Source organism: Carettochelys insculpta, chromosome 7, assembly GCF_033958435.1.
Source record: "Carettochelys insculpta isolate YL-2023 chromosome 7, ASM3395843v1, whole genome shotgun sequence".
In the NCBI taxonomy this organism is placed as follows: domain Eukaryota; kingdom Metazoa; phylum Chordata; order Testudines; family Carettochelyidae; genus Carettochelys; species Carettochelys insculpta.
This window is the reverse complement of record NC_134143.1, coordinates 28123805-28142773: the sequence shown is the minus strand read 5'-3', so window position 1 is coordinate 28142773 and position 18969 is coordinate 28123805. Positions and strand designations below refer to the sequence as shown.

General features: G+C 43.8%; 1 long non-coding RNA gene across 1 annotated transcript in view; it reads right to left on the bottom strand.

Annotated features, from left to right (window-relative positions):
- The window catches only part of LOC142015588 (uncharacterized), a 206728-nt gene that overhangs the window by 35071 nt on the left and 152688 nt on the right, over positions 1-18969 (bottom strand). The window lies entirely within an intron of this gene.

Here is an 18969-nt window from a genome sequence, read left to right as displayed (position 1 = left end):
CGGTAACGCCACTTCTCACTAATCGACCGATAAAAAATGTTCCTTGAAAAACTGAAAGGAAACCAGGGCCAGTTCCCACAATCTTTTTTTTTCTAGGAAAATTTCAATTTTTTCGGAATAAGAACAGCCATACTGGGTCACATCAAAGGTCCATCCATCCCGGTCACCTGTCTGCTGACAGTGGCCAGTGCCAGGTGCCCCAAAGGGGGTGGATCGAAGACAATAATCAATCAGTTTGTCTCCTGCCATCCATCTCCAGCCTCTGACAATCAGAGGCCAAGGACACCATTCCTACCCTTGGCTTAATAGCCTTTTATGGACCTAACCTTCATGAATTTATCTAGCTCTTTCTTAAATTCTGTTACAGTCCTAGCCCTCACAGTCTTCTCCGGCAATGAGTTCCACAAGTTAACTATGCGCTGAGTGAAGAAGAACTTTCTTTTATTAGTTTTAAACTTGCTACCCATTAATTTCATTTGGTGTTCTCTAGTTCTTGTATTATGGGCACAAGTAAATAACTTCTCCTTATTCACCCTCTTCACACCTGTCATAATTTTATATACCTCTATCATGTCCCCCCTCAATCTCCTCTTTTCTAAACTGAAAAATCCCAATCTTCTTAGCTTCTCTTCATACAAGACCTGCTCAAAGCCCCTAATCATTTTAGTTGCCCTTTTCTGAAGCTTTTCCAGTGCCAGGATATCTTTTTTTTAGGTAAGGAAACCACATCTGTACACAGTATTCAGGATGTGGGCGTACCATGGATTTATATAGGGGCAGTAAGATACTCCTTGTTTTATTTACTATCCTTTTTTAAATAATACCTAACATCCTACTTGCCTTTTTGACTGCCTCTGCACACCGCATGGATGTTTTCAAGGAACTATCCATGATAACTCCAAGATCTCTCTCCTGATTAGTTATAGCTTAAATAGTCCCCATCATATTTTAAGTATAATAGGGTTATTTTTTTCCCAATGTGCATTACCTTACACTTATCCACATTAAATTTAATTTGCCATTTCGTTGCCAAATCACTCAGTATGAGATCTTTTTGAAGTTCCTCACAGTCTGCCTTTGTCTTGACTTTATTCAACAGTTTAGTGTCATCTGAAAACTTTGCCACCTCACTTCTCGCCCCCTTCTCCAGATCATTTATGAATAAATTGAACAGGATTGGTCCTTGGACTGACCCTTGGGGGACACGACTAGTTACCCCTCTACATTTGGAAAATTTACCATTTATGCCTACCCTTTGTTTCCTCTCTTTCAACCAGTTCTCAATCCATGAAAGGACCTTCCCTCTTATCCCACAACAACTTCATTTACATCAGAGCCTTTGATGAGGTACCTTGTCCAAGGCTTTCTGGAAATCTAAGTATACTATATCAACTGGATCTCCCCTGTCTGCATGTTTGTTAACCCCTTCAAAGAACTCTAACAGATTAGTGAGACATGATTTCCCTCTGCAGAAACCATGTTGACTTTTGCCCATCAAATTATGTTCTTCTACAAGCCTGACAATTTTATTCTTTAATATTGTTTCAACTAATTTGCCCGGAACTGACGTTGGACTTACCAGTCTGGAATTGCCAGGGTCACCTCTAGAGCCCTTTTTAAATATTGCTGTCACATTAGCTATCTTCCAGTCATTAGGTACAGAAGCTGATCCAAAGGACAGGTTACAAACTAGTGCAAGTGGTTCTGCAATTTCCCATTTGAGTTCCTTCAGAACCCTTGGATGAATGCCATCTGGTCCCGGTGACTTGTTAACATTAAGTTTATCTATATGTTCCAAAACCTCCTCTAAAATAAACTTCAATTTTTGTTTGGAAAATTTACACTAAATACTTTGTTTTGGGGAGGTTTAACCTGAATTATTACTTTTTAATTTTATTTAATTGACCCAATATATTTACCTTTAAATCAGTTAAAGTAACTTTATTTCCCTAATCATCATCATCATCATCAACCATGGGCTCAGTGCCTGTTGGAAGGAAATAGTGAGAGAGGCATCAGACACCATCTTTCCCTGTCCAGTGCAGAGTGGCTTAGTTTCTGTAGACTAGCTCCACACCAATCTACTTTACCATCTATCCATTCTCTGTGGGGTCTGTCTCTCCCATTCGAACCATCCATTATGCTGAATACCAGGGTCTTCATTTTTTATTCATCTTTCATTCTGCAAATATGTCCAGAGAGTTGTAGCTTCCATTTTATAACCTTCTGCAGTAGGTTCTCTTTCAGATGTATCTTCCTATATAATTCCTCATTGGTGACATTCTGCATCCATCCTATTCTCAGAATCTTTCTATAACAACTTATGAATGCCAATATACTTCTTTTCAAATCTTTCATTATCGCCCATGTCTCACATCCGTACAACATGCTGCTAAATATGCATGTTTACAAGACGCTCAGCTTTGTTCTTAAACTAATTGCTTTGCTTTTCCAGATCTTATCCATCACTTTCAAACTCGCTCTTTGACCCAGGCTTCCTGGAGGCTTACCTATCTCACAACGCAGCGCATACCCTGTTGACCAAATCTTCCCATAAGGCAGGGGTGGGGAAGCTTTTTCAGGTCAGGGGCCACTGGCCCACAGACAATTCAATCAGGGACCACACAAATGAGAATCAAAAAACACCCCTCACTGAGGTGGTCCCAAAGAAACCAAGAAAAAGTTGACGCTCCCTCCCACTCTCTCACATATCAGCGTCAGAGCCTAGGGCAGCCAGGCTAGTACATTTTGTGGGCCCCTCTAGGCTCTGAGGGTGGTGTGTGATGGAAATGAAGGGTTCAGTGTGGGAAGGGGCTGCCAGGAAGTGGGCATGGGGTGGGGAGGGAGGAAGGGTGCAGGAGCAGGCTGGGAATTGGAGGGTCTAGGCAGAAGAGGGAGTAGGCAGCAGCTGGGGGGCCTGAGCAGAAGAAAGCCTGAAGGAGGGTGTGGGGTGCATGTTAAGGTGGAGGTGAGGGGTCTGGGAGACGCAGGCAGGATTGGGATGGGGAGTTGGGGAGGTAGGATGCAGGAAGGGTTTGGGAGTATGTATCAGGATGGGAGGGAGTGAAGGAGCTGTCTGGGCAATGGGGGTGCAGCTTACCTGGGCAGTACTCCAGGACACACATGGCTCTGCACCCCCATCTCTGTTCCTAGGCACCCAGGCATTGCCTTCCACAGTTCTGATTGGCCATCTAGTAGAACGACAAAGGCACTGTGACAGCCTGCTTCCTGCTCAACTCCTGCAGCACAGCCTGTAGTCTGGATCCAGCCTCAGCTAGCCTGATCCAGCCTGCGAAGCTCAGGACTCCCCACACCCTACCCTACCCCAACTCCACCCCACCATGGGCCAGGTACAGGGCGTGGAGCCCTGAGCCCTGATATACACATTAAATACAAATCATACACATTATATGTTGTATAAGCAAATTAAATATTAAGAACTCTGTTATTGTGCATCTTCAAAAATCAAAACAAAGCAAGCGGTCCTGTAGCACCCGAAAGACTAATATTATTTATTAGGTAATGAGCTTTCATAGGAAAGACCCACTTCTCCAGATCTGAAGAACTGGGTCCTTCCCATGAAAGCTCATTACCTAACACATAATATTTTCAGGCTTTCAAGTGCTACAGAACTGATTGCTTCATTCTGTGAAGATAGAGACTAACGCAGCTACCCCTCTGAAACAATTCAAAAATCAAAGCATTCATCTGCCAATTTTCCCCTTCAAAACTATCCTGTATTGTGTCCGACTGCATAGATAAACATCATGTATATTTCTTCTCTCTCTTGAACTTCAGTGCAAGTGTCTGAGATCTGGAGAAATCCTATTCATGGTTTATGCCAAAAACATTTCAAGCCTCATTTCCTGCAAAATGCTGATACTCATCATTACCTGAACTAATTGAGAATCATTATATGCTACTCTAACTAACATCCCCCTGTGATCTCTAAACCTCCTCTAATGTCTTCATGAGAAACAGCACATAGGGAATGTGACTGGGGCATAGAACACACTACAAATATACAAATAAGGCTGAGGGAAGGTATTGAATTTATTTTCAACTTCTTATTAAAAACAGTGTGATTGACACTTTTTGATGTTATTTTAAAAGCATATTGAAATTATGAACATGTAAGTAGCTCAGTAAAATTGTCTGCATATTTATATTTTTGACATAGGATAATTTAGTTTCTACTACTCTGATCATATATAATTTTGATTATTCAGTAAATTTATTAAACAGAAAAACTCTTAGTTGACACTCACTGAGCAACCAAAACACAACATTTTAAGAATTAAGGATTATTAAACAAAAATTTCTACAAAAATTATAAATAAAAATGTAAATAAATTTCCACTTAGTTAGCAAATAAGCATTTTGCAGGAATAACAACATGTCATGTGAAAAATTTGAATTTTCTTCTTCAGTTATATTCCTGATGCGAGGAAATGGTTGTTACGTTACCTTTTTGGATTTTTAAATGAAATGCTTTAGCACTTGAAATAAATATCCTAAGAACTCTTCAGAAACTGAATTTCTAAACATTTCAGTACAGTAAAAATAGAAGTCATTTAAAATGTAAAACACATCAAAACAATTCTTAAGAAATGTGTATTTATATTATAACTAATAATTATACTTACACAACCTTTTTCCCTCCTGCAAATATGCTTGTGTATCTTACAGCAGAATAAAAATTAATAAAAGATTGTTCTCTTGAAACACAAATAAGGGACTGGTCTAATTTTAAAGTTGGGAAGAAAAGGAAACTGATAAAAATAGCTCCCCATCACGAACTAGCAATTTAAGATGATTTTATAAAGGGGACACAAAAGTGAATGGTTTTGGTTTGTTTTCAATGAAGAACTAAAACAAATTGTATATTGGAAGTGGCACAATTCCCACAGAGTAGCATACACCACAGTAAAAGCAGATTTTCTTGTTCACCACGGGCAGAATAGTGGACTCCGAAAGCAGTGAAAGGCATATGAGTTCAGAGTATTAGTCAAAAGAAGGCTTGAGGCACAAGAGTTAAATATCTTTAGGGTCAACAAATTTAAGGCCTTTAAAAAGCAAGAGAACCAACTCAAATGAATCGGTTGTTACATAGGCAGACAACATGAATAATTTAGGATGTGCATTATCTGTATAACAAAGCCCAATTAAATCAAGTGATTGAGATGCACTGACTGCAGTAGACTTTGGATCTCCCCAGCATGAGCAAAATAGCTCCAACCATGCTATTTCACTGTGAATCTGTGTCATGTGAGGAAGGAGACCTATTGAACAAGCTTCAAAATATACATTACAACAAAAGAACCTGGTGGGCAAAGATGACAATTTCTTGATATTTTAAGACAAAAGTGAAGGCACAAGAACAACAACAAAAAAGACCTAAAAACCTCCTCCCAGGCCTTTTCCAAGTTCAACAACATGCTTTTAGCTGTTCCGCAGGCAGCTGTTAGGCTATTTCTATATTTAAGATGTTAAAGAGGATTCTGGAGTCTCTGTAGTAAATCCACCTCTTGGAAAGATGGCAGCTAGGTTGAAAAATTCTTCTGCCAATCTTGTGTTATGTACACTGTGAATTAGGATGACATATCTACATGTCTTATGCTTCATCTGCACTACAGCGATCTTTATGTGACCATACCCAGGCTTCCCCACCCCCTCCTCCCAGGAGATGTTTCAGAGCTTTCTTGCACAGGCATACTACCCAGTCGAGTGTGCCTCTGGGTGCTTGAAGTTGAGGTTCAGGTGCCTCCTCATGTGCCTCGATGTCAGGGTCCAGAAAGTCCCCCAGGTTGTGAGGTGTGCTGTGCCCTTCATGACCTCATGAAGGCAAAGGAGGTCACCCTACCAAGGCTGACTCAGGGTACAGGCAGCCTGCCATGCCCCCTGACCGTCAGGCTCATAGTGATGGGCTCCACACCTGTGGGGCCAGCCAGGAGGCTTTCACATACAAGACCCAGTGACTCCTCCCTGGGCACCCTAGGCAAGCTCCTCTGGGCTGCAACCTCACCCCATCACCCACCCCCACACACAACCCCAAGAGGTCCTTGGGCTCTGGCTGTTGTCCAGGAGACACCCTCCACCTAGGAGCTGCGGCAGGCTCCTGGGACCTCTCTGCAGGCTCTGGGGAGATGGGGGTCTTAGTGGTCATGTGGGGGCTGGCTGGTGACCATTGCGAGAGTCCTGCTGCTGGGCGCTGCTGGGCTCGTGTCTTTGCTGCCAGCACACCTGCTGCCAGCTTCCTGACATGGGATTTGTGGGTCCTTGTGGCTTTAAACACAGCTATTCCTATTAATATTCCTGATCATCTTATACACCTCCCTGGTCTAACACTCACCGTAACACCTCTCTGTCTTCACACTGCTCTTCTAGCCATTTTGCCTTAACCATGCTGGCCACTTTTCCTATCTCATTGCATTTCAGTCTATATTGCTGTTCTGCCCTCTCAGAAACATCCCTTCTGATCTTCAACACCCTCTTCTCTTGGACTAGCTTCAGCATCTCCCACATAATCCACTTCTTATTGATCTTCTCTTCTTCTGGAACCATGTGCTCAACTGCCTTTTCTACTGCTGTGGCTGTCCCTTCAACTCTGTTATGCCGGTCTTTCTCTGTGCCCTAATTTCTGATTTTCTCTTTAAGCACTGCTCTATACGCATTCCCTGTTTCTTCCCCGCCTAGCCTTGCCACTTCTCTTCTTTTCTTGAACTGTGCCTAATTTTCTTATCTTGAATTTAGACTGTGGGGGGATCAGGCTTTGAGAGTTGTCCCTACCCTATGGTGGGTGCCCCTCCCCTGAAGCCCTTCAAGTAGCCCCACCCCCTCCCACCCAGAGTACAGGCTGTCAGGGACAGAGGCGGGGACAGGTTGGGGAGCTGCTCCCCTGTGGCTTGCAGGCTGTTTGGGTGAGGAGCCAGGCTCCAGGATGCTGCACTCCCTCCAGCTGGCCTCCTACATCTGCAGGCTGTCAGGGGGGCAGACTCAAGGGGGCTGCCTTCCCACACAGTCTACAGGCTGTCCGGGTGAGGCCAGGCTCCAGGGGACTACCTCTTCTTCAGCTGCCACCTCTCCCCATCTGCCTGCAATCTCTCCAGGTAGTGCCAAGTTCCACTGTCTTCTCTGGGCCTTCATTATACGCTCCTGTGGCCTGAAGTCTGTCTTTGTCGTGTGGCGAGACAAGCTCTAGAGAGCTAACCTCTCTACAGCTGCCTTCCTGCCATCTGCAGGTGTAAGTGCCACAGGCAGACTTGAATCTGGGACCTCTGGAGTTTAGTGCAGGAGCCTCTACAGTTTGAGCTAAAAGCCAGCTGACTCTCAGCTTAGGTTGTAGAGGAGATTCATTCTAAGTGATCTAGGTATCACTACATGGGACAGTGAACCACACACTGTAGGTATGTGGGTTACACAGGCAATCTGGGTAGGGCCAGCCTGCAGGGGCCTTCCTCTTCTCCAGCTACCCTCCTCCCATGGTCTGCAAGCTGTCTGGCATGGGCAGGCTCTAGGGGCTGCCGTCCCTTCAGGAATCACCCCCCATGGTCTACAGCCTGTTTGGGGTGGCAGGATCCAGGGGCTGCATCCCCTTCAAGAAGCTCACTCCATGGCCTACAGGCTTTGCGGGGAGGGTCAGGCTCTAAGGACTGTCCTCCTCTCCAGCTGGTCCCACAATTATTTGGGTTCCCTGGCCCTGTGGATTCTCCCTCTAGGCTTCGGGGGGATCCTTTAGCTGGGGGTGGTCTTGGGCCTGTCCACTTCCTGGATTCCAAACGGATCCCTCCAGCCTGACTGTCACACTACCTAGAGATTTTTTTCCAGTCCTCACTCCACAAGACAGTGGTTCGAAATCTGCCTCATGTGCCTGCTCCCTCCACAACCCCCTTTTCTGCCCAAAATGCAGTTGCTCTGCCTTGAGCTCAGTGCCTCAACCTCAGTGTCATCCAATTCCCATAACCCAAACCATCAACCGATTTTCAGTGCCCTTATCTCTTGTTCCTCCAACCCTGCCTGATTGCTCCGGGCCCCAATACTGTCTGTTAGAGCCTCTAAATTCTCCAGTAGATCTGGATGATTTATGTATTTGGGAAAAGTCACCTTTCAGGACCCCACATCCTTTTGTAAATTTGGGTCAAATTCAGCAAGTACCTTCAGCATAAACAAACGAACAAACAAACAGACAAAACCCAAAAAACACCTCTATGGACTAGAATAGCAGCTACAGCAAAACTGTGCCTGTGCTGTAAGGACCAGAGTGCGTGGGGTTCCCATAAACCTGGATCTGCTGCATCTCTGCCCCTTCGGATTTTCATGGAGATTTAGCATAGAGATTCCTTACAGAAATCAGGGAATGCCTGCAAGGAGCTTTGTGCAAATACTCTCCAGCAGACACCTGCCCAGCACCTAAGTGCATAGTACTTTTCAGATGTCCTCTGCACTGTGGATAAATTTGACTGTGGATGATTAAGTAGCACCAAAACTTTCCCTGCACACAGACCACGGATGCCTGTATGTCATCTTCACTTTATTGCATATTTACCTTAAAACAGGTTTGTTAATATGGCCTTGGAAGAAAGTGTTAACTTTCTCTGTTGATTTCTTCAAACTCAAATATTTTTACTTGATTTTTGGCTCACATTTACAGAGGTCCCTCAGTTTTGTGCAAATGAAGTCATGTGATTTAACAAGCCACATTTCTCTGACCTTCAGTTTACCTTCTCTTGGGACAAAATTTACAGTTTCACTTGAGAAAGAGAGAGGTTTGTAAAGAGAAGGGAGGGATTTGTTAGCAAACCTGCAAAACAAATTCTGCCTGCAGCTATATTCATAAATCTACCACAGGCAAACCTTTAAGTGTTTTTACTTGCTTTCAAAATTAGCAAAACAAAAACATTTCTAAAGCCCCCTTCAAAACAAATATACCTATATTTGTGTTTAACTTTGAGATGCAGAGCAATGCCATCTCTGGGAAACAAGAGCTGCACTTTGAAATTAAGTATTAGAAGGTGGTGCATTGTTTGGTTGTTTTTTTTTTAACGAAATGCTTGAGAAGAAAAGCAGGGCAACCCTTATACTTTTCTTTATACAACTGTCAATCAAATAAAGCTGCTTTTTGAAGAGAGGGGACAGAAGAGTTACACATTTATCAATCAACATAAAGCTAAACTAGTTTTTAATGACTATAGGTGGTAGAGGTTTTTTTTGTTTATTTCACTCAATACGCTCTATCTTGCATTTAATCACATTAAAGAACAGCCTTCTGTGAACTTGGTAGTGCATCCTTGAAACCTGTCATTTCTTTTCATTGTCCTTTTGATGAGGATGGATGAGGGAAGTGACTACCTGGCCTTATCACAGAAAGCATGCATATAATCTAAAATAAAAACAAAAAAGCAGTCCTTTAACACTTTAAAGAGTAACAAAATAATTTATTAGGTGATGAGCTTTCATGGGACAGACCCACTTCTTCAGATGACAGCCATACCAGAACAGACTCAATATTTAAGGCACAGAGAACCAAAAATAGTAATCAAGGTTGACAAATCAGTAAAATATTATCAAGATGAGCAAATCAGAGAGCAAATCTGCCCCTCAAAGCAGAAGGTTGGGGGGAAGTCAAGATTTAGATTAAGCCAAGTATGCGTAAGAGCCCCTATAATGACCTAGGAGGAGCTACTGTCATCATGAACAGGTCTGACATCATCTCGGGCATTGGCATTCTCACTGAAGGACTGTCTGGTTACGTGGACTCTGTCCTCACACCCTATGCCACCAGCACTCCCAGCTATCTCCGAGACACCACTGACTTCCTGAGAAAACTGCAATACATTGATGACCTACCAGAAAACACTATCCTAGCCACCATGGATGTAGAGGCTCTCTATACCAACATCCCACACAAAGATGGAATAAATGCTGTCCAGAACAGTATCCCTGATGATGCTACAGCATATCTGATGGCTGCACTCTGTAACTTTATCCTCACACACAACTATTTCAGATTTGGCAACGATATATACCTTCAAATCAGCGGCACAGCTATGGGTACCCGCATGGCCCCTCAATATGCCAATATTTTCATGGCTGACCTGGAACAGCGCTTCCTTAGCTCTTGTCCACTAACACCCCATCTCTACTTACACTACATTGATGACATCTTCATCATCTGGACCCATGGGAAGGAGACTCTGGAGGAATTCCACCAGGACTTCAACAACTTTCACCCCAACATCAACCTCAGCCTGGAACAGTCCACACAGGAGATCCACTTCCTGGACACCACGGTGCTAATACATGATGGCCACGTCAATACCACCCTGTACCATAAACCCACTGACCGCTACGCCTACCTTCATGCCTCCAGCTTCCATCCCAGACACACCACACAATCCATTGTCTACAGCCAAGCACTAAGATATAACCGCATTTGCTCCAACCCCTCCGACAGAGGCAAACACCTACAGGATCTCTACCAAGCATTCTTGAAACTACAATACCCACCTGAGGAAGTGAAAAAACAGATCAACAGAGCCAGACGTGTGCCACGAAGCCTCCTACTACAGGACAAGCCCAAGAGAGAAACCAACAGAACACCACTAGCCATCACCTACAGTCCTCAGCTAAAACCTCTACAGCGCATCATCAGTGATTTACAACCCATCCTGGACAATGATCCCACACTTTCACAGGCCTTGGGAGGCAGACCAGTCCTTGCCCACAGACAACCTGCCAGCCTGAAGCAAATCCTAACCAGCAACTATACACCGGACCACAGACACTCTAACTCAGGGACCCATCCATGCAACAAACCTCGTTGCCAGCTCTGCCCACATATCTACACCAGCAACACCATTACAGGACCTAACCAGATCAGCCACACCATCGTGGGTTCATTCAGCTGCACATCTACCAATATAATTTATGCCATCATGTGCCAGCAATGCCCCTCTGCTATATACATCGGACAAACTGGACAGTCTCTACGTAAAAGAATAAACGCACACAAATCAGACATCAGAAATGGCAATATACAAAAACCCGTAGGAGAGCACTTCAATCTCCCAGGCCACACAGTAGCAGACTTAAAAGTAGCTATCCTACAGCAAAGAAATTTCAGGACCAGACTCCAAAGAGAAATTTCTGAGCTACAATTCATCTGCAAATTTGATGCCCTCAGCTCAGGCTTAAACAAAGACTGTGAATGGCTGGCTAAATACAAAAGCAGCTTCCCCTCCCTTGGTGTTCACACCTACAGATCAACTGCTGGTAGTAAGCCTCACCCTTGCTGACTAAGCTAACCTTGTTATCCCCACCCTTGCTCTGGCTTATTTATACCTGGCCCTGCAGATTTCCAAGACCAGCATCTGATGAAGTGAGTCTGTGCTCACGAAAGCTCGTGCTCAAAACCTCTCTGTTAGTCTATAAGGTGCCACAGGACCCTTCGTTGCTATAATGACCTAGTAAATTCCCATCCCGGTTCAAACCTTCCCTCCTGCACACACAACTAGATCCATTGTTTTCAGTCAAGCCCTTAAGTGCAATTGCATTTGCTCTGATCCTACTGACAGAGACCGAAAACTACAAGGTCTTTACCAAATATTCATAAAAAATAAAAAATAAGGTTTGATCCAGGATGGGAATTTTCTAGGTCATTATATGGGCTCTTATGCATACTTGGCTTTATCTAATTCTTGACCCCCCCCTCCCCCGCCTTCTGCCCTTCTACTCTCTGATTTGCTCCCCTTGATAATATTTTTGGTTTTCTGTGCCTCAAATACTGAGTCTGTTCTGGTATGGCTATGATCTGAAATGGGTCTGTTCCATGAAAGCGCATCACCTAATAAATTATTTTGTTAGTCTTTAAAGAGCTACTGGACTGCTTTCTTGTTTTGATAGTATATAGACTAGCATGGCTCTCTCTCTGTTAATAATCTAAAATAGCTCCAGTAGGTCCTTTAAGGCATGAATCACACTGGCCACATGGATCTTTTTTGTTCCTCTGTAGGAAAAGTCTATTTTTCTGTTTCAATGGAGCACAGTGGTAAAAGCAAGCAACTTGGATGGAATTCATTTATCCATTATGGAAAAAAAAAATGGTTTGCTACTCACATTTTGGGCAGTCTAAAGTTGTGCTATGCATTTATGTGATGAGACTGTCAAAGATACAGTGGGAAAAAAATCTAAATCTGCTGAAGTTCTGTAAGCTGATTTTTGAATCAGAATAAAACTTCTATCAAACCTAATAACCCCATTGATTGGCAGTGGTATCGTATGTGTTTCTTAGGCTATGTCTACACTAGCCCCAAACTTCAAAATGGCCATGCAAATGGCCATTTCGAAGTTTACTAATGAAGCGCTGAAATGCATATTCAGCACTTCATTAGCATGCGGGCGGCCACGACACTTCAAAATTGACGCGCCTCGCCGCTGTGCGGCTCGTCCCGACAGGGCTCCTTTTCGAAAGGACCCCGCTTACTTCAAAGTCTCCTCATGAGCAGATGGGAATAAGGGGACTTTGAAGTAGGCGGGGTCCTTTCGAAAAGAAGCCCCGTCGGGACAAGCCGTGCGGCGAGGCGCATCAATTTCTGGGACTGTAACCCAGTAGGCTACTTTGCCTTTGTTTTCTTCACCTGTTTGCATTATTTTGTGCTTTGCATTATATTTAGCAGTAATGCAAGAAACCTACAGCTCTGTATCCAATATGATATATGCTTCAGTAAGTGACCAGAAGGCTCGGGACCTATGAATGTTGCACTGATAACTTCTCTCAGATAAATGACCCAATCAAAAATAGCTCAAAATAGAGTTTAAGAGGAAGTTGTGACCACAGGTATATGATTCAAGAACAGAAGTGTCCTGGAAACAAAGTGGTGTACATAACAGGTATAGGAGATACAAGTTAGGCTGGCCTACTTGCTTGCCTATATATCTTTTCTCATAAATTTCTTATGGGATTAATTGTTTGTTTTATTACAAAAGGTTTTTAGGGTTATATTATATGCTAAATATTTAGAGCATATTTTTACTGTAAAACAACAGACCTAAAGGCCACATGCTGTATGTTAAGCTAGGGCAAAGTTAGCTTACATTTTTGGATACTTTCACTTAAATAGAGGCTGATGAGCTTGACCATAAGGTATGTTTACAGCGAGAATGTGTTAAAATAGGTTGGCATAGGAGCTTTCTTAAGTTCACACCGTGTAAATGTAATGTGTATGCCCCATCTTAGAATTTGGAAAGGACCAAAGCGAGCAGTTAAGACAGAAACAGGAAATGTGATGCCTAATCACAAAAGCGTTGTCATAACGAATTGATGTGTATAATACGTTAAGACCACTGACATCCTAACCTGTAGGAAAATATACTCCAATATCAGTAAGGGGAGGAAATACAAATAAGGAAAAGGGGGTAATCCCCTACTGAATTTGCATCAGACAAAACAATGTCAGCGTAACATATTATAAAAGTGGCATCCCAGCCTAGGAGATGAAGCCCTTGAGAGGTGCCTCAAATATCACCACTGGTGATGATGGAGAAGGTGATGAGGAAGATGATGGCTAACATTTCAGGTTGTTCTGCAGGAGCAGGTGTGAGTATATGGATGTGCAGATGTACATGCTGTATTCTGTTTTACTGAGTTTGGGAGCTTGTGACCATGCTAAGTGTATTAATAAACTATAGCTGTAAATACACAAGAGTTCTTTGGTGAATGCTGAAATTGTGCATCTCAGGGTTCCCAACTGGTACAAGAATCTGCCAACCCTCAAAGTGACAACTGGGCATTCGTAAGGAGTCAGTATAAATTAATACAGAACCTAAAGAACAGACACCTGCAGGAACTATGAGCTGGATCTGAAGCTCACTGACTTTGCTGGGTATGGCCTTCAGCCCTGTCTTGTAAGGTCTTCAGTTCTGTCATATAGATGCGGGAGGGCAGCCACCACAATTCAACCCCCTACCAATATAAATGATACATTGTGGTAGCTCCTTTGCTCAGGATGAAGCTGAAGTTAATTCTGAACCGCTACCACTGGAGGCTGACTTGGTGTTGATTATATAAAGCTAAGGTCAGACTGGCTATTTAGCTTGGTTTACTTATGGAGAAATCCCAGAAGTTCATAGTCAGAAAAAACTGTCCCCCGCCTTCTATCAAATAAATGGGATGGTGGGAGAAAGCGAGAGAAGTTCTCCTTCTCTGTCTCTCCCCTGCCATTCTACAGGACCTCTGTAGACATTCAGAGCTTGTCAGCAGGACTGACAAACTCACTGAGCCCCTGGGAAAGGCAATGGGGGGATGGCTTTATGCCCTTGGAAGGGGCAGGGGCTCAAGCAGAAGGGGCTGGGCTGGGGCTAGCCTCCCTTTGCAGATCTCAGTGTTGCTCAGAATGTGCCTTCCCTATCCTAGGCAGCCTCAGTGTTGCCTGGAGCAACCAGCTGTGGTGTCAATTCAATTTGCTGCTACCAAATTGCTGGGCTCTGAGACAACTGACCCATCCCCCCTGCTCCACTGAGGGGATGAGGCTGGAGCTTATCACCACCCTTAGACCTTCTTCCTTCTGCCAGACATCATCATCTTCACAAGCTCCTCACTGTGCTCTTTGTCCCCTCCTATTCCCCCATCTCTTCTATTTCTTTTCCATCATAATAAAGCTTAAGGGAGACATAGCTACTCTTTCCAGCTCCCGCTGAACACTGCAACCTGGTTGTTGAATGACAGTGCAGTTAACCTGAAATGCAGCTGCTAGTGCTTATCCTCCAGCGGTGCTTCAGAAAGGCAGTCACTGCTCCTGTGCAGAGTTGGCCTGGAGCTCAGAGGCACCTGGTAGCACCCAGGCTGCCTGCCAGCTCACCTTTGCATTGGTAGAGTAAAGATATAACAGCCACAGCTTAAGGGGATTTGCAATATATATACATGTCCAAAGTCCATTGAGTGATGCAAACATAAAACTAGGAATCACAGCTGCTTATGAATGTTCCCAGAGCCATTAGATTGAGGGAAATGGACTGCTGCTTCCTACTGTGTGAGCATCTATAGTCTATTGATGAGAGAGACAATCCCAGAAGTGGCATTGCTGATGCTGCCAAAGCTAACCCTGTGAACTACTACGCAATGGTTTGGACATTGGTCAAGTTTCAGTGATAAACTTTATATATTTTTCCTCTGCTTCTTTGCAAACATGCCTTAATTCGAGCTATAAACTGTCTAATCACAGCAATGGCAGAGAAATGTTCTTCATGGGCAAGAATAGTATGGCTGCATAATGGGTTTTGGAAGCAGGGCTGCATATTAAGAGCAACTATTTCTGAAACTTTTGTTCACATTTACTCTAGTGGGATGGTTTTGAGACTGCCTCAGCCTACTTTAGTAGGAAAGTCATCTAGATTTGTGATACTAAGCTCCTTTTTGCTGTTGTGGTGGTGGTGTTAATGCTAAACGCTTGTAGAGAACCTCTTAGTAACTGTGGTAGATATAAATGAGATAGATGCTATGAAATTTTTACAGAGAAAAGCAAAAGCACCAATTCCTCCTGCTCTAATTGCACCTCTATTTTTCCAGGCAGCTGTGATTCCCTTTCTTTCAGCTGCAAGTCTCTCTTCAGAAGTAGAACGAGTCACTGTGTACTAAGGTCAGGTCTACACTAGACCTGAAAGTCAATCCTAAATATGCAATTCCAACTACAACAATTGCATAGCTGGCACCTACATATCTCGGATTGACTTTCCTGGCTGTCCTCACAGTGGGAGGTCAATGGGAGAAACTCTCCCATCCAGTTCCCTTACTCCTCACAACGATGACGAGTTCCAAGGTCATAGTTCGATTTCACGCATCCCCACCAGGCATGCAAAATCGAACCCTGGAAGATTGACCCTCACCAGGTCAATCTTCTGGTAAGTATAGATGTAGCCTAAGTCACTTATCTCCCTTGAAGTATGAATATTTTGCCTGAAACAAAAGCTTCACAGCACAGGTGCTGAAGAATGACCCAAACACAGCCAATGTTGCTTTCCTCCTGCAGAAACTGCAGACCAGTTCTGATCTCACAGAAGCTGGGGCTGTTTGTTTGTGTGGGAATTAGAGGAAAGGAGTGTTAATGCTTAGATAGTAAAAGAGGGAGGGGCTTACCGTCTCTGAATTCCAAAACAAGGTGAACTTCAGCCTGTTCCAGTGTCATTTCTTGCTGCTTCTTTTCCAGACTATCACAGTGTCACCCCAGGCACTGATGTCAGTCTGTGTTTGCTCTGCACTGTTTGCCTGTCATCATCACCAGCATCATCTAAAGCAAGATATTCCTCAAGGTCAGCATCAGCCTTCCCCCTAGTTCTCTTCCTAAGTATTGCTTCCTCCCAAGTCCATCTCTATCACTGCACTTGCAGATGTGGCAAGATTTCAAGGGTCTTGCAGAGCAGGCAGAGTGAGCAGGATTGTGTTTTATGGGTGATAAGCCACTGGATACTGAGGAATGTTACTTTGACCTTAGAAAAACACATTGCTCCATTTGCAAATTTTGATGACTACCTCAGTCTCTCAAAGCAGCTTCAGTTACAGAAAAGAACACAGCAAAACCCCAAAGGACACACTTCACCTAACATACTCTAGAAGAAGTGAAAGTGCATATATGTATTGGAATGGGTTTGCTCCGGTGGTCCTCTTGCAGTTGGGAATAGTATCAACCAGCTCTGCATACATAGTTAAATTCAAAAGAATCTAATAGGTGAAAAACCCTCTAGTAGCAGTGTCTTAATAAAAGTTCAGAGAGCACCCCCTCCTTTTGAGGGGGTACTCTCTGACAGATGCAGACATACACAGACTTTCACACGTTAGAGTTTTTGCCTTAGAAAATGAATGCTACTAATAATATTGCATCACCCTCTTATTATAAGAATACAACAAAAATCTTCTTGTTTTATAAGTTCTGCTGGAAGGGTATGTCTACACTTGAGCAGTTTGTCAACAGAAGTTTCTGTCAGAAGATATATTCTGACAAAACTTGTGTTGACGGATCACAGCCAGACTGCCAAGCAGATCGAGAGAGCTATCCACTATCAGAGAGTGGCCTGATTGCCCAGCTGCTCTCTTGACAAAAACAGCCAACTGGAAGCACAGCAGACAGGGCTGCCCAGTATCCCAGAAGCCTTGTCTGTCTATAGAGGACTCCCTAGAATGTCCAGACAGGCTTTCTATTGACAGAATCTGTCAAAGGCTTTCTGCCTCACGCAGGAGCTGCAGGATGCTGTCAACAGACATGCCATGCTCTGTCATTTTGCTGTTGACAGAATGCCTTGGGAATGTGGACGCTTTGTGGGTTTTGTCAACAAAATGCCTGTTTTGTTGCAAAACTCTCAAGTGTAGACATAGCAGAAGAAACCATGCCCAGCCATGGAGTCATGCTTTGTTTATCCAGATCTTCTAATGCACAGCATCCATAAGCTTTGCAGCCACCAGCACAATATACTACCTCCCTTTGAGAGTGAGGGAATAATTTTACTAAATACATCAGCAGAAACTGCCAGTCATTAAAATTTACTCTTTAGAAAAAAATCCTTCCCAAAAGACTGAAAGAATGAAAAAAATTCTATGAAGAGCAGCAGAGCAGGCAAAAGTCAGGCTCCGTCTGCAGGGGAAACGGACGGAGCTTTGTGCCCTGCAGCTGTGCTGAAGGATCATGGTCAGCAGAGGACTATGTCCAGCAAGGGGTCACTACTCAGGGGGAGCTCTCTGGTCCCCATTCATAGAATCCCTTCCAATCCCCAACCAGTAAGACAGCTGTGGCAGTAGGAGAACAAGAAAGGAAGAGACTTAGGTCCAGGCCGCTCAGCTACCAACCCCAGGACTTCAGTGCAGCCCAATCAGGTACTTCTGTCCCCACAGGAGGGACAGGTCCTAGAATTTTAAAATCCTTTGGTCTAGGCCAGCAGTTCTCAAACTATGGGTGGCTCTCCCAAAGGAGGCATAAGCTTAGTGTTTTTTTTTTGTTTGGATTTTGCTTGATTGTTTTTAAAACCTCTGGCTGTCTGCCCTGGTGGCTGGAGTTCATGCCAAAGGGTTCTGAAAACCCAGGAAGCAGTGATAAAGGGGACAACCAGAGCCCTTTTGCCTGGGTTCAGGATCCCTTCCTCACATCTAATTCCTCAGTGGATGGCAGCCTAAGCTAAGGCTCTCTAACTGCCCCTCTCCCAGCCTCTCCCCCACAGTCCCTTTCCTTGAAGAGGAGAGGTTCCAACTATCTGCCTAAGGGTGGCAGGAGAAGCGTAAAAGTAAAGATGGCAATGGTATACAATGTAGACAATAGTTGTATAATGTAATAACGTCTTGTAATTTGTTTTATAGGTAAGTAATAGAATACATGAATGTAGCTCAATGAGCACATGTTAAGCAACCGTAACTCTGCTGGCCACCCTGCTCTGGTTAGCAGGAAGGAACAGCCTTTCACGTGATTGGTAAAGATGCATCAGGCAGACTGTGTCTGTATGCAATGTCAAGGCAGAAAGAGATCAGACGGATCTTTGCAATTCAGTGTGATCACACAGTTGCTCTTAGAGATGACTAGAATATAGGTTGTGGTGTAAAAGAGATATAATAAATAATTAAAGATTTGTACTAATGAAAGTTTGTATTAGAATTAGATTGACTACCTTAAAAAGGAAATTCTATCCCTCTGCCTAGGTGAAGCAATTATGTAGTCCTTGGAGGGGGAAGTGAAGGAGTAAAAGGGAAAGAAACATGCATGTTTGAAGAAAGAGAAAAACTTGGAGGTTATCTGGAAGCTGAGGTTACCTCAGCATCCAGATGCTTAAAGAGGGCATTAAGGACTCAGGAGACATGAAGACACTATTAAAGTGGCCCTCAGTAAAAGGTAGGCTAGTGCAGGACAGATAGATGGCCATGGAGTTAAAGGCAAGCACCCTTCACAGAGACAGATAATCCAGCTTGGAACAACACGAGGCACTAACATGCGGATACTA